This window comes from Accipiter gentilis, chromosome 10 (assembly GCF_929443795.1).
Source record: "Accipiter gentilis chromosome 10, bAccGen1.1, whole genome shotgun sequence".
Lineage (NCBI taxonomy): Eukaryota > Metazoa > Chordata > Aves > Accipitriformes > Accipitridae > Astur > Astur gentilis.
The window spans coordinates 16,237,033-16,260,535 of record NC_064889.1 but is presented as its reverse complement, the minus strand read 5'-3'; the positions used below and the strand labels follow the sequence as shown (position 1 = coordinate 16,260,535).

The following is a 23,503-nucleotide window of genomic DNA, read 5'->3' as shown; positions in this document are numbered from 1 at the left end:
GTCATTATCCTCTAAATATTAGAATGTTGTTTTGCGCCATTTCTAATATTTACCAAACCCACACGTTCAGTCAGAGCTTAGCGGCACTTTGAAATGCATATAATGTAGTTCTTCAGCTAAGGAGAACTGAAACAGAGCAGTCAGCAGTTTCTTCCGCCAAGACAAGGGCCTCTAAGCACCAATAGTCAAGCCTCTAAACTTCTTCCTGATCTCTGAGAGCTTGATTTTACATTGGTCAAGTTCTTCAGACAGTCCCTGTTCCTCCCCAGATTTTCTACCATCTGTGAGAGTTGAGGTGGTACATGTTTATGCCATGCCTAAGGCCCCGCAGATTTTTATCCCATATGCCTAGCATGGAACAACATATCTGAGCTCCTCACACAGAGTTACCACAACCACCTTCATTTAAAAGAATATGAAAAAGATTATGATAATTTTGTCCAAGATCCTGATGTTGAAAGCATGCACTGAGGAAATACAAGACCTGAATTCTGTCTGTGTCTCAAACTAAAGGGATTCAGAAAATCATACTTTTCCCCTTCTAGAAGAATGCTTAGGCTATATCAACTGGTTAAAGGTAGAGAGTCAGGAGAAAGAAGTGACAGTATCACTTAATGTAAAGTGTATTAAAAATACAGGAAACAGTACTGATTGACTAAGAATTTCTAGAGTGATGATACTTGGGAAAGTCTTACAAAGCAAAAGCCTGGGAGACGTGGGGTGTGGCTGGAGCAGACATCCATAAAAATCTGTTGTTCTAGTTCCCTTGCTTTTTGTAACAGCCACTCAATTTTACAGCCTAAAATTGCACCCCAATTTTAGAGGGCCTTTGGCATTGAAATAGTATAGTTCTCTGGCATTTGTTGTCTAACCTCTTCACAAACCCAATGTTCACAAAAAATGGGAGGAAATCCAGACCAGCTTAATTCATTGCATGAGGAATGTTATTAATTCTATTACTGCATCACCTAGGAAGTTGTTTAGATACACAACAGTTAACTCATTAGCAAACAACAATCATCATTTGTCCAAGGAAAAAAACCCAAACACAGCCATTCAAATTATTGTCTGCAAAGAGATGCACTTGTTCCACTTGCTCTCCAGGATATTGCATCAATGCAGTACTTAGAAAAGTATTGAGGCTGTGATTGCATGATCACTTGAATTCAGCACCTCTGCATAATACTTCTTACAATCTTCTGCCTTTCCCCACTTTCCAGATTAGTTTTCAGCAGATCAGTTCTTTGATTCAGCTACCATTCAGCAGCATAATCCTTACTGTGAACACAAGAGAGGTGGTGGGAATGAACCAAGGGAATGCAGGGAGCTGGGTGGGCTCATCCCTTTCAACTGTAGCATGGATTTATGGTACCATGTAACAATTGCCTGAGAGCCTAAGGGTCACAGGATTCCCCTGCAGTAGTTCACTCACAGCCTGTGCCTTTTACAGGATGTTTCCTTCAAGCTCTGGCTGGTCCCCTCCTCACTTCCTTGGAAATGTACCTGCTTCCTCTGTTAAACTTGTCTCCTCATTTCCTTATTCAGACCCAAAACTCCTTTAGTCTTCCTAAGATCAGACTTTAAAGGCTTCACCAAAATCCATCCATCTGTTCTCTGGGGAAAGCTGCTCCCCGTAGTTTTCCCACAGGGAATTTGGAGCAAACTTTCTCTCTCTTTACACCAAGGAGGCAAAGCGAACCAAATGTTGCTTTCAGTGGCCAACATGCTCATTAGCATTTGTCTTGTGGCCCATTTCTGTTTGTTAGGACATGAAATATATGGTAAGAATGCAGTGAAAGGCACCCAAGTGTATACAGTGTTTGCAGTATTAAAACAGGATTCAGAAGTTCTACCTAGACAAAGTCCACAAATCCTCAGAGTCACCAGTGCATAATGAAGATACACAATATCCTTAGCCTGGAAAACAAATCCAGCTGATTACCTCTAGATGTAACGTGGACCAGGCTGGTGATGAGAGGAACTGGCAGCATAATGATTTAGCTACAGGAGTTTTCTGAAGGGGAAAAAAAAAATCAGCATTAAGAAACACATTAGTTAAAAAAATACATCTAGTGCCATCAAGAAACTGCCAAGGGGGAAACTTTGAAAGTGTAACAAAACAAAATAGCAAAGCTTTCGAGACTTCAAAACATTATGCCCTGACGCAAAACTGTTCTTAGTATTCTTCACACAAAGACAGTGTGCTAGTGGCCAAATGCCACAGCAATTCAACACAATAAGATTTGGCATTTATTCTTGCTCTACCCATAAGACACACCTCTATTTCTAGGAATAATGATGTTAAGACTGATGTTTATTAAAAGCAGCAAAATGTTTTTATTTTATACAGTCTCAGAAGTGCTGTGCTTCCTGAGCTCACTACATATTGGGTGACCTTGAAAGTGCCTGAGTCATTGGCAGTCCGAGCTGCAATCTCAACAACCATCTTAAATCTTATACATTGTCATGTTCTCATTATCTGGACTTTGTGCTTTCCTACCATGGAAGGATTTTCACATAAATTATACAGGAAATGAAGCAAAATGTAATTACAGTGTCTAACGGCTCCAAGGCAGATAGATAGCGCAAGGAATGGAACACAGTTCAAGAGTCAGCTTTCAATAAACGTCACCTATTAGGAAGAATCTAAATGAAACATATATATCACTAAGCCACCCACTTTTAAATTATATCATTATCTCATCACTGGAATAAGGACTTATAAGATTACAGAAATTTCAAATAATCAGCTTTCAAGCAGATTTCTCAAAGGGACTTTCATTCTTTGCTTTTATACATCACCATTTAGACTTTAACATATACTAGAAAATTCTATTATACTGTATTAAATTGGGTTATCCCAATGAAAACATCTCTAGTAAGGTTAACCCAAATATTTAATAATCCATTAGCACCCTCACTTTTTTAACATAACAAATTTTCTCATAATAGCTTTTTAGTCTCAAAAGGAAAAGACACAGCTATGGAGCTTTTGAGTATTCTGAATTGATGTGATTCAGCTGAACAGAAGGAGCACTACAATGATGAATGAAATCCCGTTTTTGCCCTTGACTTCAGTGGATGGTAAGTCAGACCCATAGCCTTTGCATTAAAAGTTCATAGCTTAGTTTTTAGAAGAGAGTGCAGAACACTCACATCTTCAAGGGAAGATCCTTTCTTAGCCCATTTTTGCAGAGTAAGGATCTTGGATTTTTTGCTTGTTTGGATTTGAGGGGCTTTTGTGTGTGCTATCGTAAGCGCAAAAGGATTATAAAAACAATGCAAAAAGTACAAAATATAGTTTACAAACATTAAGTAAATACTAACAAAATTGTAATATATATTTCAAATCGTCCTTTCCTCCACGGACCTCTTGATGCAAATACATAAGCCTTATTCTGCTGCTGAACTAAATGTTATCATCAAGGTTATGGAGGTTGAGTGTTTGAGCCCAAAAGTTAGAAGAAAACCCTCAAATTATGTAAGCAGTGTAGAGACTTTCTCAGATATGGTGGTAATGATCTTCTTCCTGCCAGCACATGTTAAACACGTGTTGTTTTTTGTAAGTTTGTCTGTTGTGTTCACTGGTCTCATGGTATTTTTTTATATGCACTGTAGGTGCAATGTTTTGAGAAACCCTATAATAGGCAGCATGGGCTTGGCTAAATTAACTCATCTAAGATTTGAGAGGTGCTATGAAGTTGCATATGGACAGTCTCTAGGGCTCAGCTCCTGCAAAGCGCTTTTAAGTCTTGATGAAAGGTCTGTGGCTCACAACCTATCATTAACATTTAGTTCTTCATTAAGATTGCACAACAAAATTAGTCTGATCAGCTTTGTTTTGCTCCCCTTTCTTGTCTTTTCCTGCTTACAGAGTAATCATGAAATTCTCTTCTAGTCACAAAATTTAATCTTCACACATTTTTTAAAGACATACGTTCTTCACAAAGTTCTAAGCTATACGGTTCTTTTCACAATTTAAAAATGTTTCAAGGTGACACCTAAATGCAGAAATTATATTGATGGAATTAAATCAACTTCTGTAGGTTTAATTAAATGAGTGCAATCTCTTTGTACACTTGTAAATCATCTTAGCTGTAACTAATACTGATTTGTTTAATTGGGTAACTGGTTTAAATGCCTAAAGAATTAAACTGAACTGACTCTAAGTTAGGAAGTTATTTAATTCAGCCTGTGCAATTTATATGTATAGACAGACCTTTAAATTTGTATTCTAATTCAAAGCACACAAAAGTGAGTGAGAAGACAGAACCACTGAAAATATTGTTATATGATCTAATTAGTTCTTGCAAAATGAAGACTCATTTCTAAAGGGATAAAACATCTACCAATAGGTAAGAAAAGATGACAAAAATAAATCTGGGAAGAAAAAAAAAAAGAACACAACATCAGTGAAAGTTAATTCTTATAAAAAGTCTTACTTTTATCAGCAAAAGGATTTTCCTTTGAGGCTTCATTTCTATTATCACGCAATGAATCTTCTGCCATCACAAACACAGATGTTCCCTCAAGTCTGCACAAACGCCAAAAGCTCTTTGTCTTAATATCCACTCTGGAAGGACTTCTCTGTTAATGAGGATGGATTAGCAATTTATTAAGTAATGTTCCTTCATCCACTGCTGATCTTTAGCCTCTCCCTTCAGTGTGATCCAAGTACTATACAAGATGAGCCTGGTAAAGCATATAAGCTTCTTGTAGGCAGAAGTCCAGTGTGGAAACAGGGCAAGGATAGTATACTGCATTTATTTGTAAAATAAATGTACATGTATGATGAATTTGATGCATCTAGGGATGATGAATAGGCTGGGGACCCCTTCATCTGCATCTGACAGTAGACTAAAAGTGCAACCGTAATGCCAGAAGCAAACTAGAATTTGCCAGTCTGAATTAAATGCATTGGTAGTTAATTTCACCATTAGATGCAGTTTCCAGACTTGGAGGGGAAAAAAAAAAAAAAAAAGCCATCCACACCCCCCATTACACATATAAGCATAAATGACCATAAAGAACGGTATTTCTAGGAGAACTTACAGGACTTAGTATCTCCCTCTTTGCTGGAGGATGCTGGCAGTCAGCTCTTGTGGCCGTTTTTCCCGCAGAGAGAGCAGAAAGCTCCACCATGTGGCCAAGTTGCTTCCCTGTGTATTGCTTGCTAGCAGGTTTAACGGGTTCCTTTGGTAAATGTGTTTTACTTTTAATAAAATTTAGATCAGCTCTTGGAAAAGTAAGGGAAACATTGAAAAGAAGATGTTTTCAGCTGAACAAGAAAAAGGATAGATAGTTTATTAGGACATATTCTGACCTGAATATTTCTTTTCAACTATCACATTTTCATTTGGAAGACTTGAAATGTTTTCCTTGGCCATTTGACTAGCAACTCTGCCACATTTACAGTTCTTGAACTAGTAACTGGTACAATTTGCGGCTTCAGATGTATGATCCATTCAAATAACAATAACTTTGACTTATACATATTTTTTTTTAATTATTCCCCCTTCCTGTTCTTTCCACTAACTTACTTGGAGTACACTTGTGACAAGACATTTCTAGCTGAAAAAGAACTTCACATACAGTTGTGTATATCTGGTTTAATTGCACAGCATAAGGTGGCACTGGGAAGCTGAGATAAGCCCAAGAATACTAAAGTCACAGGAAATAGATGTGAAAGTCTAGAAACAATTAAATCCCCATTTGAAATCCAAACCAGCATTTAAAACTCAAAGACCATTCTTCAGACCTGTTAATAAGAAAAAGTGAGCAATTAATTAGAAATAAAAAAGAGAACCTATGTAACATGAAAGATATTTGTATTATCCTTCTTTCTTCCTCCCTCCCTCAGATACATGGGCTGCATTACTTTTTCAGCTAAGGTTGGGGTTTTTTTCTTTAATATCAGAATAATTAAGAATAGAATGTTTTTTATTTTATCCTTTTTGCTTAACTCTTCAGTGAACTTTTTAAGCACTACTTCAGCATAGCATAAATATTCAATGCCACATTAAATGCTTAATATCTGCAGATGACTAGAAATTAGTATTATTGTTATTAACATTTATCAACAGGAAACCAAAGTTAAGGGAAGTTTAGGCTCTGATTCAAAGCCTACTTGAAGGTTTTCAGTACCTTTTCTTGTGGTTTCTAAGGGCTTTGAAAATACTCTAGTGGAACTGAGGATTCTAGCCATGAAGACCTTGAAAATATCGTTTCTATAGGATGAGGACTCCACCTCCAATTAATTGCCCATCATGGAGCAGCTGAAAACGTGGCAATGCAATATAGCTTTCTCCAAAGTCTGGTCCCACACCCTCTGACGTAGAAAAATTTCATACATTTACAGAAACAACATCTTCTGCTGGAAGGTGAAGCCCTCATAAGTAATTAGATGTTTTTGATATAAGAGAGAGACACCTGATTCAGATGAGTAATGTGTTTCCTAGAAATGTGACTCCATTGTCTAACTGTCATAGAACAAATCTCTTCTCATAATAATGAATAGTAAAGTCAATATATTGTAAGTGCTAGATCATAAAACAAACTTGGAGTGCAGACCACATGATATATTGTTTTCATAGGAATTTTTTGAGACAGTAAATGAAACTTTTGGTGGGAAGACCAGCGACATTTCAACTGCCAGAGCGTTCTGAAAACTACTTTCTCAGGCTATTAGTTTAACCCACTGTTTACTTACTATGGAAAGTCTCCTTGAAATAAAATTAAGGTGGTGATGAATCCAATACTGAGTGCTCTGCTCCTCCTGCACAGCCAAAGTAGACAGATTCTGTAAAATATAAATTTTTAAGTACCAGGTCCAGACATTTAAGCTGTTCTGTTTAAGAACAAGAAACTAATCTGATTTTGTTGTAACCTGATTTGGAATTTGTAACATGACCTAATATGAAGCAACCAGATCAATGAGATTAGGAACCTGCACTTCTCTGAGGAAAAAAAACCCAACAGAATAAATCCACAGACATACACAGAGACAAAACAACTGGAATCTGAGATGAATGTAGCTAAACCAGATTCTATCATTTGAGATGACATACACTAATTTCCTGGAACATTTAACATTAATGTTATTTGATATAGATCAATTAGGAACCAAGAATACTGAAAGGGAAGTGTTCAAGTCATGGGATCACAAATCTCCGCTTCAGAAGGTGAAAATTCTCATGCACCCATTCCTGATGGTAATATATTCACTCTGGCCAGCACAGCACCTAGCAGGAATTTTTGTAATGGAAAGAAAAGGCATAAAAGCAATGCCTAAAGCATTTGTGTCCTGATTAGGCTAAGTGTCCGCAAGATACAATTTTATAAAAGTGGGAAATGTAGCAATGCATCAGCTACCAGACAACAACAGGAAGAATTGGAGGGGAACAGGTTGCATAAGACCTGATGCTGGAGCTCAGTTATTCAGGATGCTATGACTCATACCATATCCAAACCAATCTGAAAGAAATTTTTCTGTGAGACTGGTATGATAAACAGCTCGTTGTCATCTCTAAATGTGCCACAAAGTCCAGATCTCAGAATATCTAAAAGATCAAGTAGCAATAAGTTTCACTGATAGTTCATGAACTGTCCATGCTTCAGCTAATAATATGAGTAACATATGACGATAAATTATCAGGTTAGGATAAATTCTTGAGAGATTCCTAGGAACAGAAATTACAGAGGAAACGTTGAGATGTCTGAAGTTTTTCTTTTAGTAACAAACATCTTTCAAAACCTGGATAGCCATGTCAATAATTATTACACTTTTGGTAATTACACTTCGATTTAGGTCTCACATCTCATATCCGGTTGACAACTGCTTAATCAATTTATGTTGCTTCTTTACCCAAACATAGGTGGTTCAGCTGTTTAATCCTTTTCATTGCAAGATCATCTGTTGGAGATAATAGTCTCTGAGCATTTATATGAGTGCTACAATAAACTACAATTCCCTGATTAAACAGAAAAAAAAAAAAAATTCTTATCCGTTTCTGCATATGTATTTCTGAAGCACAGTTCACAGAGCTACCTTCAGTGGTGGACCAAAGCCAGAGGAACCTTAGGAGGAAGCAGAGGCCACAGCCTCTCCAACCACTCAGCTCTTCATAAAGCTTTGGACGTGAACTTCTCATGGCAGCCTTTTGCCACAGCCTCCCAAAATGGTGCACAGATAATCTTGGTTTTCAGTTTAGCAATTTACCCATGATAAACTACGTTTATATTTAGAACAAAGGCACAAGCCATCACCAAGAAACCATTTCCACACTGCCCACTGTATCAAGGAAACCGGGTCACTAGGAGACAAACCTGAGGACTGGAGCCCTCCCGCTGGCAAGTGGATGGTTGCACATGGCCAGCTCACATCGGGAGCGGATGGTGGTGGTAGGCCAGCTTGCTAGAGATCTCCAGGAAGTTCCCCATAGGAATTCAAAGAAAAATGATGTTCAACATTATGAACATATTTCTACCTGGCTGGGTTAACAGCTCTGACTACCTTTCTGACCTGAATTGCCAATGAAGCACTAGAAGCAGTAAGGGAAGCTTTGACTGGAATATGTAACGGTACGTGGGAAAAGGCTGACTGCTGGCAGCAGTATGGTAGCAGGACACCGGGATAAGCATCATCAAAAGGCATTAAGAGTCCTTAGAGAAGAATTAGTGAACTGAATGGCCTGTACCTCCATCACTTGATCCTGTCAGGACAAGTCTGTTTCTGAAAGGAAGCTTGCTTCGTCTCTGTCTGAATCTACAAAACCCCCAGGAAAATGATTGCTATTTCTAGTGAAGTGAGCATCCTTTGTTTCACTGATTCGCAGAGCAAAGAACAGGCAAGAAGACATAGTGAGGAAGACAGTAAAGCAGTTATGAAAAGAACGAAAATAACTGTCCCCAAGTCGAATTTGGCTGGTTGAGTTGGCAGGATGGGAACAGTAAGGGTATAATCAGAGAGAACAGGAAAACAGAAGGCATCTAAGTTGACAGAAGGAGGAAACAGAAACGGACTGTTCAGCCTTTCAGTACTGCTGTCGAACACAGCTAACCCTTCCAAGGCTCCTTAGGGAAGTCAACAGCAGCTCTGATGATTGCTGTGCCATAACACCATAGACTTAGCTTCAGCATGAAAGGAACCTTCAGCTGCTCCGCAGCCAGTGCCCCAAACTCTGCATACTTACTAAGTAAGTCTATGGTAACTGGGGCGGGGGGGCGGAACCAGGATTTAAATGTAAAGGAGAAATTGTCTACCACTATCTACAGCCGCTATTGACACATGCCATAGGACTCTGCTCACTCTGACCCAGTAAAAATTCACTGGGACAAGGACGTAAAGCTTAGAGTTTAGACTTTACCGGCAAGACGACTATGTGCTGCTTACTACCCGCGTGTCCCTCCGTGGCTCTGTGGCCGTGAACATGCACAGACTCCCCGCGAGATGGCTGCAGAGACTGCGGCATTAGAGCTGGAGGTGTGGGGTCTCAGTCAAAGGGCTCAGAGTACTTCAAATCCACATAGGCGCTCCAAAAAGTTGCTTCTTTCAAAAATGCAAATACTTTTGAGATTTGTCAAAACCTCATTAAAAAAGATGAACAAAAATAAACAATTCCTCCTTTTCTTGATTTTTTTTTTCTCCTTTATTTTTCTTGTTCTGTTTTTGGTTATATGCTGCACATGATTCAAATCATCAGCATCAAATTATCTTTACTTTCTGCTTTTTTGAAATAAATTGGAGGGGTGGGGGGAGAACTTTTGAAGCCACTACATTTCTGTCTTCTGCAGTTAGGCTTTTTGTGTTGATTACACTGATTGTCAAACCTTTCATCTTTCCTGTGTTTGTCTGTCATTCAGCTGGTTTTATTACTGTTCATGGTGCCCGGTCACTATACCACCTATCCCTTTTCATTTTCTATTTTTTGATAATTGGCCATTCCATGCCCCAGCTTGACAACACTGGCTGTAGGTCTTAAGCTCTAATTAAGCCAAGGAACAGATGCATAAATCTAAACATAAGCTTGGCCAGTCACCTAGCCCTGGAAACCTTGCCCTGACAAAGAAGATCACCACCACCTAAACAGAAATCTAAGCCAAGGACTCCTACTCATTCTGTCTTACTGTGAACTACTGCAATTCAAATTTTACCTCATTCTATCTGAAACAGTTTTAGCATGGGTAATGCAAAAACTTTAGTCCAGGGAGATCTCTATGCCCTTACCCTAATTGTAATTTTCTGCGGTCTGGACATAACATTGATTTTAGCCTGGGAACCTCTTCTGTGACAGATATTAAATGTCAACACAGCCCAGGAACCCCTTTTTTGCCTGTATCTAATTACAGCCTTAGTTTGGAAAGTCCCACAGAGAAAACCTGCAGAAGACTTCTCCACAATGCATCTCTATCCCTCTCTTGGTTGAAATCTAGCTCTTGCCAGGTTTCTCTGCCATTCAGAATACTTACACTTATTCAAATCCATTTGATATGCCTATATTGGAGCAAACGTTTGGCTAAACAGTAAACCAAAGCCTACCTATTTCCACCCAGTCAGGCTTTAGGCATGATTACTTATAGATTTACATCCCCTTCTTACCATGCATCCATTTTTCAGACTGATTATTCTAAAGTTTAGTCAAAGTATTGATGCCAGCCTCAGCCACAACCTTAGCATGGAAGCCAGCTACTGTTGCTGGCTTTGATTTTCACCTAGGTCTAAGGAGAAACCCTATTTTTATCCTTTAAATGTGCCCAACCATCAGCCAAAGAAAGCTACCTTCACACGCATACTTAGTACCTTCGGGTTTTTTATATCCCTCTTCCTGCCCCAGCAGTGAACGAAATGAATCAGTGTCAGACTTCCATGGACCTCGTTCATCAGAAAAAAAACCCCGAAACAAACAACAACCCACCCTGATCCAACTTTCCAATATGAATCAAACCTCATGGCCTCATCTAAATCCCTTAATTTTCATGATTACAGTGTATGCAAAGTGATGTGAGTCACACAGATATCCATTTGGATAAGGCCATAAAGACTTTGTTCTCTAAGCCCTGAATGTGCACATTTAACCTTCTGAAATCAATTTATACAGCCATTACTAGCTGTTGTTTCATGCTTGTGGATTTGAGGCTTGGCTCTTATTGAAGAGTTGATTGATTAATTTCAGCATTGCAGAAACCTCATTTAGCTAGGGGGACATTTCTGGGGTTTAATTTTCTAACTGAAAACCAACCATAAGAGTACATTAAAATGATCTAATTTTGAAACTCTGAACCTTTTCATGAGAATTTGCATTTGGACATATTTCTCATTTGTTTTTTTTTTTTTTAAATAATTCCAGTCATTGTGTCACTGAAATTAGACATGTGTATAACTTTTTCCCTGTTTCTTATTATAGACTCTGAAGGTGATTCTCTTGTAGCCTGCTTGTAATTTACAGCCTCTAAAAAATGCGAGAATTAAGAGAGTTAAGACACCCCAAAACAAGGTCCAGAACATACCATATATAGGTTGAGGTCCTAGAACTGTGCATAAATATGTAAGAGAGAAGTGCTAAACCAGGCAAAACTATTTATTTTAGAAATATCTCATTACTAAAACAGAAAGAACAGTCAATCACTTTGTTTCTGTTTCCCTGGGAAACTGTTCCGTTAATGGAATTTCCCACCAAGAAAAATTAATACTTTATTAATATTTTATTTGAAATTAAACCATATTATGATCATTTGAAGAAAGTAATATCATTTCAATTTAATTTCTTTTCCATTTTCCTTTCTAATTGAATTCAATATGTGATAAAGAATGTGAAAATGGGAGGGGGCATCTTTTTTATATCTACACTTCATAGTTGTGAGAAAAGAGTGGGTAGTAATAAATATTTGGGGAAACTTTAAATCTTCAAAAAACAACATGAAAACATGGAACGCTTTCATGTACAATTCATAAACCAGCCTTTGAGGTGAAATAAAGCACACTGCAATATTCTAAGATTTTTAAAAGAAGTGATTACTTTTGTCCAGGCTTGGAAACAAAGAAAGTTGCAAAAGAAAGATTCCTCAATGAACACACACAGATGAAGAAATTGTATTATCAGATGAAGTATGAGAGGAGAGTTACTTTCCCTGCTCAACAAATGACTATTTTCCCCCTTTCACAGAAGTCCTGTAATGGCTCACTGCAGATGTTAAAAAATCCTGGTAAGAAACACTTTTACAATACATATCAATTAATACATAACAAGCACTGTCAATCAGAGGTGAACTCTAATTTTTTGAATGTTTTACATTCTGAAGTAGGATTAAAATTCATCCAACATAATTTGGAAAAAAATGTTAGTGTTAAATTATTATTAAACTGTATTCTGAATATAAACATTACCTTCACATCAATTTGTTTTATATTATAATCTATCCTGCATGTATTTAATTTTTCTATAAGTGATACATACAAATGAATATATAAGTATGTCTTATAAAATTATGGCAACAAATGGAACATTAAAATTACTATGAAATTATATATGTTCAGACCACTTACATCTGCTGTCTGAAAAGGCCATATCAGATATATTCAGTAGACTATCAAGTGCTGTAAGCTTTTTAATTATGCAGCGAAACAAGTGACACAAAGAACAGTACAGTTTAAATGGTTTTGATATCTAATATTGAAGTTCTTGTTGATCCCACCTACTCCTCTCCAGTCCCTGCTTGCTTTTTTTACCCTGCTGATTCAACACTTAGTCAATACCATACAGTTTTTCTCAGTTGAGAGGTTCACCTTTTCTTTACTTCAAATGTCCTTCTGTATGGCCTTATGATTCTGCACGTTTAAACAACCTCAACGCATGTTTGACTTGTTCTTACCTTTCAGGAGGCACAAAAATGCTGAAGAACTCTTACAGATGCCCATGAAAAACATTCCACACAGAAAGGTCACTTCATGTCCAGCAGAGACAGACTTATTTGTCCATCCATACCCCTGAGGCTATAGACAAAATACTGAGATCGCTTGGGAGAAGCCTCGTTGCTTAAAAGAAAGCTAAGCAGTGAACAAAAGACACAACAGTTTGACTGGAAACAAATCTTGTCTAACTGGGAAAATGTACCCATTGAGAGTAATTTCTTTGCACGATAGAAACCTAAACTAACATCAAGACAACAAGCTGTCTCAGGAATCCCAATGTTGGGGCAATTCTGGTAGGGTAGCTGTGTTGTGAGTGAGGAGTATGGGATATGCTCTACAGCAATTATGTCCTATTAATATTGTTTAAGAAACCAACATCTAGCTCTTCCTCTTACATGGACAGAAGTGCCTTAGAGGTGGCCAACTCATTCTTACTTGATCCAAGAAATATCTGTATATGAAAGACAAGCACAGTCCATCCCTTATTTGGCTAATTAAGCAGAAACCCAGTATTAGCAGCTTTAAGAAAATCCCAGGCAAATTTAAGCATCTGGTATTTTCCACTCATCTCTTAACTTGGGCTTTCTTGGCATATGAGCTGTCTTTTGGCTGAATTCCACTACAAGCAGAGAGCTTGCATTATAGGAGAAGTCAAGAAGAGTCCTCACTTTCCCACCATCCATCCTCACTCTTTTCCAAAAAAACAGTGATAAGGCCAAAGTAATCTCTTTGGGCATCCCAGGCATAGAGGGATGTGATTCTTTTCTAAAAAAATTTGTAGTAAATACAGTTGCAATATTTTTGACATATTTTCCTTACATATCAAATTACTTGGGGATTCTTGATAGCCCTTTTGGCAAGTGCTTTTCTTGGTGCCTCATCTGCTACAAAAGGCTGTTTTCCTTGTCAATCCTAGTTGCGTTTGTGAAAAAAAAAAAGCCAAGACAAGATTGCCAACAAATCAGCAAGAGAAGAAAAAAACTTATAACTCTTTTCCTCCTCAAATATTTTCACCTGTCTACATTCTGTAAAAACTATATATTCCCACATTAACCAGGGGTTTTAATCATTACTGAAAATGGAAAATTTCATGTTACTAATCTTCAAAATGATGGTGCTTGAAAAACATTCAGTCTCAACTGGGTTTATTTGACTTCACTTTATCAAGAACACACATTTGCAATAGCTGATGCCTAGAATGTTTAAAACCTGTTTCTTGCACATGACGAATACAGGTCTTGCACACATTCCCTCTAAACAGTTCCAGCTTTGGTTCAAGCAAGACTACAGTGAAATGTAGTTTGGGGTCTCATGTATAACACCAGAAAAAGAAATCACAGCAATATAAATTACAATTTGATCTCCAACATAAACAGTTTAATAGGCTGTGATTTAGCAAAGCATTTAAGCAAATGTTTAAATCCCATTGATTTAAGTGGGATTTAAGTACATATTAAGTACTTAGTTGAATTGGGGCCATACTGTGAAGGGATTCTTAGAACAAGGAAAGCACAGTAGTCTTTGGGGATCTTTATTTACAGCTCAGATGTTTAACTTAACAAATTTGGCTTAGGAACCTGTATAACGCAAAAGGAGCCAAGGACAGACTGCAAGACCATTTGGCTACCCAGGGTCACTTCAGGATAATGCAACATACCAGTATGGGATGGATTTAGTTTCTAAAATACTTTTATCTTGTAATTTACCACACGTAATTTATAATTAAGGTGGTTCCCCTTAATGCGTCATTCAGCACTCCATTGTACATACAGATTTCTGATGCTGCCAAATTTCTTGCGCTCTCATTTATTCCTCTTCCATTCTTCCCTCCCACTTTTAACCCCACCCTTCTGGTTACAGGGTGAGGAGGAGGCATATGACATTTGTTGTTTGTCAGTCACTCTCACTGCATAACTAGAAACATAAAAAGCTAAGAGCAACAAGTGCATCATTCTGGAATAGGAAGACGTGGGCCTTCAAGAGGGCATCAAACCAGGCATTTCATCGCAGTTAGGGAGTTCTGTTAAAATTATTCTATATTTTCTCTCATAGGTGTCCCAGAGTGATACCAGAACTATGTTTAGTATATATGTACTTTCATAAATATTGTAGCTGTCACAAAGTATTATATTGCCTATAAGATGACTTTTAATTACTTCCTTATCTTTTCTTCTTGATCCCAGATATTATATAAGTTATCTAACTCTACTAACACTATTGCAGATGGTTGAAATATTTCTATTTATCTTGCAGTGTAGGAGTTAGCTTTTGGGGACATTAATAATTCTTGTTGTCAGCTTTTCTTTTTGAGAATAAGCCTATTTCTGGGGTGGTCTGGGAAGCTTGGTTTTCTTGGTCTAATAATAGCCCAACAGGAAACAGAACATTATATATCATGTCCAAGCACTGCCATTTGTAGTGAAAATAAGACTCAGGGTTTTATGAAATCACCTAATCATATTTTAAAATAGATTACTTTTGAGACAAGTTCTTATTTAGCAGAATGCTCTGAGACTTATTAGAAGCCTTTTTCTTCATACTGTCTTCATGGCAAGTCCAAATTAAACCATGACCAAATTTTAGACATCTAAAAAACCATACCCTTCATTTCATTTCTCAGGCTTATTTCTAATAAACATTTAGTCGGTAATCTTGTAGAAATCAATAATATCCATAATTCCATAAATAAATAATAAGGATTATATTCTGTTAGATAAGAAAGATGAGCAATGTTTTTCAGGCATTTAATTTGGTGCGGGGAAAGGATTCTAACAAAACTAATCTCTGGTTAATAGAAAACATTTTCAGATTTGTGCTGAATAAATTGTAATAGTGCTAGAAGTTAATCTCACCTTTCCTGACACCTGCCAGGTGGTAAATTTTCAGAAAACCATGTTTCATTCTGGGGAAGATACATGAATCCATTTACAGTACAGCCACCACAATGAAAGTACATACAATTATTCACCCAGCAAAAAACCATCTACCAGAAACAGTGCAAACCCAATTTAATTACATGAGAAACTAACTTTTCTGTCATTGCACGCTCTTTTATTTCTGGTAATTAAACCCTGCTAAGGAAGTTGCATTAACCAGTGAAAATCCTGACCTTTATGGGTGTAGGTGGAGATAAGTACACGCAACCCTAAGCATACAAACAATCAGCCCTACTTGTTCTCACCTGAGCGTTTGCAAAATACTCTAATTCCATTACACAGCCTTGTTTTGGATTTCTTAGTACTGTGTTAATCCCAGCTTGAAATTAGGACACAACAGACTCTGAACTGAGGCCAAATGTGTTTCTAGTGATTAGCAGACAAATTAGGAAAATACTTAACCTATTAAAATGAGCATACTCAGAAATGTAATTGGATAGTGAATGAAATAATTCCTTTCACAATGATTAAAACAATAAAGTGGCATGACGGTTCAAGCTCTGAAAGTGTATTACCTGACATTTCATAGAGTCTGTCAGAAAACAAAGAATAAAGAGTAACTAAGTTTTAGCAACAACATTCAGAATGTTATGACTACTTAAAGAACAGTGTTTCTACTGTAAACACTTTTCCCAAGGCAAATTTTTGCACTACCCAACGTGTAAGTATTTACAGTGGAAAGGGGCTTAATTTTTCTTCATTCTCAATCATGACAAAACACATTGGTCTCATTTGCCTCCTCAGTTGAATCAAATCTTTTTGATAGTAGTATAGCATGGCTACAAAAATCTGCTGTGGGAAAAGATTTAAATGAACAACTAAATAAGAGCAATATTTTTTTTAAGAAATACAGTAGAAGTGTCCAATACTTTTTGTTTTCACTTGCAGGGTCTCCAAACAGTCTAAATTCCCAAGCAGTATAAAGCAAATAGCTTACATTACACAGTAACACTGTGGGTTTGTGCTGGAGGAGGGCAAAATTAAAGATTTTTCAGTAAACTTCCTGTTCAGTATATTACTACATTAAGCTGATGCCAGTTCTATTCAGAATTTATGTTGCATGTTGCCTATCTTAACAAAATAAATGCTGAAGAGGGGTTGTTCGCATTCAGAAAATACAAATCCATATCCCATTTCAATTAACTGTGAAGTAGGAAACTAAGGAATTACAGTCGGTCTGAGAAACTCATGCCTGTTGAGTTAAAATGTACACAGTAGTCACACCCCAAGTGTTTTCTGGGGGTTTTGGGGGTCACTTTTTTTTGTTGGGGGTTTTGAATTTTTTTTTAAATCATCGTGAAAGTGCTTAATGATTTAGAACAACTGTTAGTGTCGCTGTTCTAGAGAGGGTAAAGTCTGGGGCTGATGAGCTATAACCAGGGCAACTGCACTTGGTTTGAGTCCTTCTGAAAGTCTCAGTAAATGCAGCCACTGAGGTCTGTCACTGTCTTCTGTCCTCTACCTCATTACAGAGCTTCCAATGCCACGAATAAAGAACTAAAGCACTATTTATGGGATATGCCTTTTTTCAGACCACAGGAATCCTGAAGTACTCGAGCTAATGCTACACAGGCCTGCTTGAGTCTTGGAAGCTATCCAGCAGTTGCAATGGAGAGATCAGGAGAGATTAATTTCATCTACTGCTTGAGTAAAATATCCTGCTTTAGGGTAAAAAGGCACTTTTTGACCTTATCCTGGTAAGATTAGACTGTTCCTGGTACCAGAGTTATTTTAACATAGCGAAGGACTTCATTGCAGGATTCAGAGAAGGCAGACTGCTCTTTTCATTTCCTTGGGTTTGTGACTATCGGTTTAAAACTGTATTCATACCTTCTACAGTAACATATACGGGTAATGCCCAAGGTAGGAGCATCAAGGAAGGCTCCCGGCAAGCCACTGTCAACAGCATGGCACAAGTGAAGAGGTGGCACTTTGCCTGCCAGGCAAGGATGCACAGCTTCACCACCTCAGTGCTTTGCTAGACTAAGACATCTATTGGGACTCATCCAGTGATGAGACTTTAAAGGAATGTGGTGAAAACCCGACTCGGCCTGGAGAATTTATTGAGGAATCATCCCAGATGAGGAGGGAATTTACTGAAGGAATTAACCAAATGAGGCTGGAAGGCTCTAAACAATGTAATAGGTCTTGTTTATTGCTAGCATCTAGGGGATAAATTATCCCTCAGATGGAAACTAAACCCGTAAGAAGGGAAAGTTATGTAGTAAATTCTACACAACAAACCAGAAAAAGTCAACATATCTCCAAAAGAAAAGCTATTTTCAGGCCAACAATGAGATAAGGATTTTGAATTCTCAGCTATAAATATTCAAAATCTTCTAAGAAGAACTTTGAGATCCCCTTAGATGTGGCCAAAAGCACAAACCTTCCAGCTGTTCCTGTTTCTGTGATGTTGGCATTGGGTGATTTTTCTATAATTTTCCACTGAAATCTTTGTCTCGTCCTCCACAGCTCATGACCTCTGTAAGGCTACCGAGGAACAATGCCACTGACAACAGTTTTTCCTGTAGCTTTCCTCCATTTTTATAGCTTATCCTTTATGGTTTGAATGTACTGAGGTAGACTTAAAAGGCAATTACTTATTCCGTGTCCTACAAATTTTATACCAGATCTATGATTCTACTATATAAACATTTCTGCAGTGTCTCAATGCAAGCTGTAACTTACTTGCAGATAACACAATGTTTCCATGTGAATTCCTGCTAATAATTACTTAGGAATGTAAAGCAACTAAATTAAACAACTACCCCTATAATCAAAGCCACAATAATCTCTATAATTAGTTCTTTGTCTCTTTTTCCCTTTTTCTTCCATAATAAAACAGCAAAAGGTCAGGGCTTGTAGCACACAAACAAGAATCAAGAACAGAGAATAAGATCAAATATCTTTGTTTTACCAACAATTTTTAGGCTCAAAGACTAGCAAGTCTGTGGAAGAGTCAATACAGAGAACTTGTGGGTACTATTATATCATTTCCTGTTGTTTTTCCAAGAATCCACTGATCATTTCATGTGGCACTTGCAGGAAATACATAAAAAGGAGCATTGAAGGCAGCACTACAGCAGTGTGGTGACATCAGTACAAATGCAAACACACACCATCCAAAGATTATTCCCAAGAATGTAGTTAAAAATAATCAGCTCTATGAATTCTGAAAGCCCAAGATAGGTGTGCCTAAGTATCTTTCTGGAAGACCATTGCCAGCAGTCAGATTACAAAAGGCAGAATCCAACAAATTAGGCCATTCTTTTGAAGAAATGCTAAGGCTGATAAATAACCAGTGTCTGAAGAACCACCCAAATCCTAGGAAGCCAATACGAGCACTGAAATGAGTACAAAACCACGAAAAAGTAGTGAATTTATGTTTCCAGAGGACTGGGGAGACACCTATTTGTTCAGCTGCTGCAGGCACAAAACATACACTTTTCCTTTGTCCCAGTTATTTTATAGAGTAATGATCTTGAGGCCTAACACCTTCAAAATTTTACTTGCATTTGGTCATTAATGAATGGCACCTCTGTATCTCACCACAGCGTATCCCCCTCACCAGTCAGGAGAGGCTAGAAGCTGGGTGTACCGACTTGGCACATACTCTAGAAACTCCCAGGTCAACAAGCTAAGAGAGAGGACCAATATTTGCTGCAGTAGAGCAGTAGCAGAAAGCGGGGTGGAAAACCGTTTTCATCAGGGTTTAATTAAACCCTCTGCTAACACAGTTTAAACTGTGCTAGTGTCAGCTACTACTATGAGATTTATTAGAAAGGAGTGTAAATGGTGCTTTAAACCAGTATCCTCTGTTTGGAAGTGGAAAGTACTTGGGATTGCTAATACTATGCCCATATACACTCAAGATTCTAAAACAGGCTATGGGCAGTAGATTTTATTAGAATCAAATTTTAGCAACTTATTTTTAGTATATGTCAAGCACTCAGTGGAGGGGAAGAGATCCCCCACCAAGTATTCAATTAGTAACAATGATTTCGCAATCATATTCCTGCTGCCTAGGACACCGATTACTCATAAAATACTGAGTTCTGAATACTGACTGAGAATACTGTAACCAAGTGTAATATAAGACAATGGGAAAGAATAGGGAATAATAAGAAAAAAGACTTTTAAAAGTTATAAACCTATAAAAAGAAGTCTGAGATTACAAAGCAGAAAGCAGGAGGTGTTAGAGAAATGCCCACATAGGAAGGCCTCAGGCTTCTACTTTTTATGCCATCTATCTCAAGGGACTTGGAAATCTGTAGATTTTCTTTGGTATGCAGTTAGGATCACTGGAACCACAATACCTGATCTGTCCTGTTGTATTGATTTTCAGAGGAAGGTGAAAAATTTGTGAAGGGCAATTACTGGACAAAGAGAATGGTATCAAAACATCTGCATAACAGGTAGGATAGCACTTTCAGTATTTCTCTATCCCCCTGCAAATGTACTCTAAACCCTTATTAGCTGCTCTGACAGCCGCAGTGGTGTCTGCATGATGCATGTATCCAAGAATTCCACATTGGGCCTAAGCTCAGCTGCTTTCCAAGAACCTTATTCTGCCACCTCTTACAACAAATTTCCACTAGCATCACAGTGCCCTGGCACTCCGTTTTAACTCCTGCTATACTTTGTCATGATGTGTATAATCTCAACTAAACTAAATAATGTTGTTTCTCTTACACTTGGTGACTTGCACCTGATGACTAGGGAGGGCTCTAGTCACCAGGGCTGGAAATCTATTTTCCCTTTGTCTCTATATGTGTTACGCCCCAGTCTGGATTTTCTGTTGAAGGCGGCAAGAGGCTCAAGATGGCAATAGAGAGCTGGAAAAAACATATTCCAGGAAAGTACTATAAATATCCCTTTTGTTGCTTAATGTGTTGATAAACCTTTTGCTCGAGAGGCCTCTAGTGTTAATCTGCCCATCAGTGTCTCAACAATTCCCATCTAAAAATATCAACAAATAGTTTTGTCAGTAGAGAATGTTTATTTGCAGTTGCACAACTCTCAGTTTGCAGAATATTAGCTGCTTAAAGCATAAGCAAACAGCCACAGTCTAGAAAAGTCAGTACCGTGACAATTAATTCATAACCTTATTTTGCAGTAAATTTAGCGTTAGAAGATTTAGCAACATTTAGCAGACTTTGGACATATCAAATGCCTTCAAGGCAAACATTTTATAAGAATTTTTTTAGATGGCGATCAGTAAAAAACATGATTTTAAGATGATTTTAGAAGAAAAACATACATTTTTGTAAAGAAGAGGTTTCTACTTCCGTCTGCGTGGAATCACCCTACAATGCAGAGTTTCTGAATATGCCTTGAGACTGCTGTGCTCTCCTTGACAGCTGCTGCCTTCCATCCCAGAGGTGGCAGCCTATAAATGATGAATGAACTTATTCATACAGTCTGCAGCTATCTGAGTGTAAGAGATATACCCAATATGCATTACATACATCTGTCTACAGATATGGACACACAAACTAAATTTGGTTTTTAGCATTGAAAAGCCTTACAAATGTAAGGAATTGTAGAATTATCACTTTACGAGTATTTCCCATGTTAAACATGTCCAGAAAGGCAACATTTTCTACCAGATTATCCTTAATTAGTATTTGTCCCTTGAAGACCTTGTAATAGTACGCCTCTTTCAGCCTAAGCGACTCTACTGGCCAAAGAACTTGCTGTGTTAAGGGCTGGGCCAGAGCTGATAAGGGTTTATCCCTTTACTTCTGTGGACTTCAGATCAAGCCTACAGCTCCTGCTGGGGAGAAAAAAAAAATCGTTTTTTTATATGTAGGAAAGAGCCTGAGCTCCTGTTTCTGATCAGAGTAAATGTTGAAGGCTTTAAAGCTGATTAGGAATTAAAATATCTGCGTCCCCAAATGGTTGCCTAACTTCAAACAACTGTTTGACACTGCTGAGCTGGAGCTGCAGGGACAGGTGTGCCGAGAGCTGACACCTATTTCAAGATCAGAAGAGGGCACTAAGGTTTAAGCTATGTTCAGAATAATCCCAGACAAAGAGGGGGGGAAAAACACCCAGTGAAACATGTTAGAAATAGTCTTTTGTTATTCTGCTGGTTCTCTCATATGAAGTGAGAAAACACAGGCAGGGCTGGAGGCCCACGGGACCAGGTGCCATGGCAGCTCCAGCACTGCTTAAGGGGCACGTTCAGTCACCAGCATTTACACCAGTGCCTCCAAACTGCAGTAGCCTCACCCCACCTACCACAGTCCTCCCCTTTGTCCCACCCTGCAGGGGCAAATCTTTGCGCGTTGTTTCTCTGTTGGGCTCTCCGCTTGTGACTGTGCTGGCAGCAAACGGGTACGCCACCAGAATGACAGCTATTCACAGAGATGCTGAGCTGCCTAATCCACCATGCTGCGAAGCAGTCAGAAGGGTCAAGAGATGTCCCTTGGGGGCTTCAGAGATGCAGTGAATTTTACACTGCAGCTTAATAGTGATAAAAAGCCACATGCACCCAACAGTAAGCCCCATTGTGTCTTGTTCTCCTTGTAGCTATGAAATAGAGTAATTGCATTATGATTGTTATTCTCTGTTGAATCTGATATGGTATTTTGATACAGCACAACGCAAATTTTCATTACATGGGACTTGCCATAGATTGTGGGTGTTAAGGGGGACTTTCAGTGGTGATGGACAGGCTGGGGTCAGGAGAAACCTCTCAACGCTATGCAGCTTGTATCAGCCAGCTCAGATGTTTTAATCTCCCTCTGCTGTCAGTGGATAGAGGATTACCTGGAGAAAGAGAACCCAAGCTAGGCTTTTTCTCTGAAATGCCTCCTGCAGGAACATTTTGCTCCCCATTGACTCTACAGGGGATTTAGGAAGAACTATACCACATACTAGCTAAAATGTACATGTAAATATCCACTGTGTATCAATAAATCCATATAAATCTGAATGCAAGACATAAGAACAGCTGTACTAGGTTAAGCCAAATTATCCTGTGTGATAGAAGATAAATGCAGAAGACTGTAATAGAAGAGTAAGTGATACTTTCCCAGGTATCCTCTCCCAGCTTCCAGCAATTTCTGGCTCAGTGACTTCAAGTCAGGTGTTATCTTTTTGTTAAATATCCCTTGGTGAATTTTTCCTGCATGGATTTCCTCCATCTTCCTCCAGAGATGAAACAAAGACCTAGAAGACAATATAGTGAATTAATTTTCCTGACATTCGTTTATGTTGTCACCAAAGACCAGCCCCATGATTCATCCTTACTCCACACAGAAGTCAGTCCTATGCAAGGCTGCTAAAGAAGTACCTGTTGGCTACAACTGGCTTAGAGGCATAAGCTAAACGTTTTGTCTATAACACCTCTCATTATGTCCATTCCTTACTGCTGAAGATGAAACACATGTGAACGTACCTCCTGAAAGTCCACATTTGCCTAAGCCAGCCTAGTAGAAGCATTTAGCTTTGAGTTTCCAGGACTTGGAGAAATCAGAGGCCAGAAAGCCCTCTAAGAGAAGAGAAAAGCCTTTAAAGAAGCATCTCAAATGCAATCGCTGTTTAAAAATACATTTACGTCTTATTAAAATGGAAATGTCAGGTACAGCACCAATGTTGGGAAACACTATTTGTAAAAATACCAGGATAGATATGTATGCATAGCAGCTTACAC

General features: G+C 38.2%; 1 long non-coding RNA gene across 1 annotated transcript; it reads right to left on the bottom strand.

The window, feature by feature from the left end:
* Positions 1 to 898: 898 nt before the first annotated feature.
* Positions 899 to 23,318, bottom strand: LOC126043622 (uncharacterized). The gene is made up of 6 exons (XR_007507484.1): positions 23,249 to 23,318; positions 21,104 to 23,019; positions 6,710 to 6,799; positions 5,053 to 5,278; positions 4,443 to 4,587; positions 899 to 2,014 (listed from the first exon to the last, which is right to left on the bottom strand). It is a non-coding gene; the product is annotated as an uncharacterized LOC126043622 (long non-coding RNA).
* Positions 23,319 to 23,503: the final 185 nt, after the last annotated feature.